The 2,937-nt window shown below is 40.3% G+C and overlaps 1 long non-coding RNA gene across 1 annotated transcript in view; it reads left to right on the top strand.

Moving 5' to 3' along the window:
* The first annotated feature begins 336 nt into the window (after positions 1–336).
* LOC122551875 overlaps positions 337–2,937 on the top strand; it is a 1,022,930-nt gene continuing 1,020,329 nt past the window's right edge. The window contains exon 1 of the long non-coding RNA XR_006312224.1: positions 337–397. This is a non-coding gene — a long non-coding RNA (uncharacterized LOC122551875). The remainder of the gene's footprint in view (positions 398–2,937) is intronic.

Here is a 2,937-nt window from a genome sequence, read left to right as displayed (position 1 = left end):
AACCTCTCTCACGCAGCGTTAAGTCATTCGCATGAGGAACAGCAAATTGAGCAAATTGTCGAACAGAATTGCTAACAGATGTTTCGATGACCCCTATCCATTTACATTGTCGTCTGTTTGCAAAATGTTATTCAGCGAATGAATTACGTTTCAAACCAGCAATGAGATTCGGGGGACATGGTGAAATTATTCATGGGAGATAATACTGCGTGAATCCACATTGACAACGATAACATCAAATTCTTTCAAATCTCCCCCACCCCCACAGCCCCTCATTCTGTTGGAAAAGTTGCCATTGTGTTTCCCATGTGGAATGGACAAACTTCTATTCGTCCTGAAAAGTGCTCGTGTCTTGACAATGTATCTCCGAAAGTCATTGAGAGCAGATTTTGTAAACGTATGATTTAAAATGACAGAGCGTCGTTCAAACTCAGGATGACTTTGGAACTAGCAAAACTGTGTCAGAAACAAGAATCTATTTTAAGTCAGGCTTGGCCAATTTTTAAACTTTTGGATCTAATGTGTTCAGTTTTCCAAATATTGGCTGGATGCCTGAAATGCTTACTCCAAATCAATGACTATTATTGCGAGCCAATGTTTCAGTCACACTTCTGATTTACTTTTCTGTGCATTGAAATTCCTCCATAGAGGCCGGCATCCCATTACCCAGGCACTGTTTAGGACAAGTGCGTAACACTTGATATAAGTTCGGCTTCCTCAGGGACACCTCTTAGAGAGGAAAGAACCTCCCACACTTTAATTGTATCTGTCAGCCAATAATCCCTGGCTGAATCATATTAAATAATATTCTATGAAGTTCACCTGTCTGATCTAGTTTTAATCCCTACAAAACAATTACCATTAGCAATTCAAATGTATAAATGCCTCATAAGCACCACACGTGGACAAAAATTCTAATTCAGTTGCATTGATTGTCTCACTTGCAGTTGTACGACCAGAAAGAGCAACTCAACTTTTAACTGGAACAAACAGAAAGACGAAGAGAGAGGGAGAGAGATGAGGGAGAGAGTTGCAGACAAAGAGAGAGAATTGGAGAGAGCGAGAGAGAGAGTGAGGCCTATAGCTTTCACAACCACAACAGCTACAGAAAGCTGAAACTAAAACTGTGATTTTGTGGGATACCTCACATATTGGCTTCTTCTCTTGCATCAAATTAAATACAAGGGCTCATAAACGTTTTGTTTTTGATGGCTTCAGGTAGAACACTCGCCAATTCTGTCTCAACTTCCACTAATTTCAACAACCAAATAGAGCATAAAATGCACCTGTCAAAGCCATAGCACCTCCCCATCCAGTGATGGTTAAGGAACAGAATTTTGTTTTTGGCAAATGAGATTGACGCAGGCTTAATTCGGATCCTGACGATAATGTTCTGAAATATCTACTGTCCTTGCTCTTGTAGACAATACAGAGTATGAGTTTGGAAGGCGCTGTCTGAACAATATTGATTATTCTCTCAACTATTTCCTGCTGCGACTTGTACACAGGCATTCGAGGAAGAGGAAGTTTACGTGTTGCCAAAGAAGACATGTATTTAGCCAGGGATGCTATGAGACATCTTGAGTATTATTGCGGAAGCTTTCCACCTAGTAAGCTTTGCTTATTGTGCTGTGTAGATAGTTGGATTCCCTCCTCGGGTGACTGTCTATGTGGAGATTGCACATTCCCTCCGTGTCTGCTGGAGTTTCCTCTGAGTGCTCCAGTTCCTTCCACAATCCATAGATGTGGTGGTCAAGTGATTTGGCCATGCTAAATTGTCCATCGTGTTCGATGCGTTAGTCAGGTGTAATTATTGGGTACGGGAATGTGTCCGGTGGGTTCCACTTTGGACGGTCGGTGTGGACGTGTTGGACCGAAAGTCCTGTTTCCATGCTGTCGGGAATCTAATCTAATAACTGTGTACTGGTTCTCTTGCGAAAATTATTTTGCCAGAATGTTGTTGCAATGTCTGCTTCAGAAACAGTGGCTAAACAGCATTGAGATCCTTGAATTGTTGCCTTTTGTTGAAGTAAACAAAAGCAGCAAAAATGGCTGGAATCATTCTCACCGGGAAACAGGTTTTTAGTTTTCCCGTCACTTTAAGTTGGGGTGGGATTTGGAAAGATATTGAAGCTCATAGACACAGATCTGCCCCTTTTACTGAAAAAAACATGGCGTACTCTGTCTGCTGCTACACAGTTTTTCTTTTTTTTTTCTTTTTCCTTTCTCCATGACTGAAGATAGCAGGTTAAAATGAAAAATCTGTGTTAATGGGAGGAAAAACCCCAACAAATCCTGGAAAAAAAATCCCAGCAGGGTTGGCAGCATCTCGAGAGAGTAACCCGAGTTAACGATGCATCTACAGTCATACTTCTTCGGAAATCATGGTTTTTGGTGGTGCTGCTACATTTTAACAGTTGCGGATTAATAGTTGAACAAAGTATACGTTTGGTCAACCATTTAATGGAATGTAAGTGATGCCAATTTTACATTCTTTGCGGTGTGTTAACTTTTTTTTTAATGAAGAAAGTGTGTTTTACTTAAAGCCTCGTAGCTTGAAGAAATCAATCACATCTGGAACACTGCACTTTTTGCATGCCTTTAAATCAATAAAGTTTAGGTTCGGGGGTATCTTCTTGAAAAGTTGTGAACGGAGCTTGTCCAGTTCGTAACAATTCCCACAGCTGTCACTGGACTAGATTCTGAAGTTTCAATGTCATCAAACGTGCATCAGACATAGATTGAAAATCAGAATGAGAAACTACAGGAATACAATGGAATCGGTCTCACTCTGAAACTATCTATCAATGTATTCTAACAGATGAAAGGCTTAACAGACAATCAATTTTTCAACGTATAATTTCAGTTACATCACACTGCAAATTTTTGCTATAAATTCTGTGTTACGATCGAGCCCTTCACAATCACCTGATGAAG

The sequence above is a fragment of the Chiloscyllium plagiosum genome, chromosome 7, assembly GCF_004010195.1.
Source record: "Chiloscyllium plagiosum isolate BGI_BamShark_2017 chromosome 7, ASM401019v2, whole genome shotgun sequence".
NCBI lineage: Eukaryota > Metazoa > Chordata > Chondrichthyes > Orectolobiformes > Hemiscylliidae > Chiloscyllium > Chiloscyllium plagiosum.
Note: the sequence above shows the minus strand (reverse complement) of the source record. Positions and strands in the feature narration are given on the sequence as shown.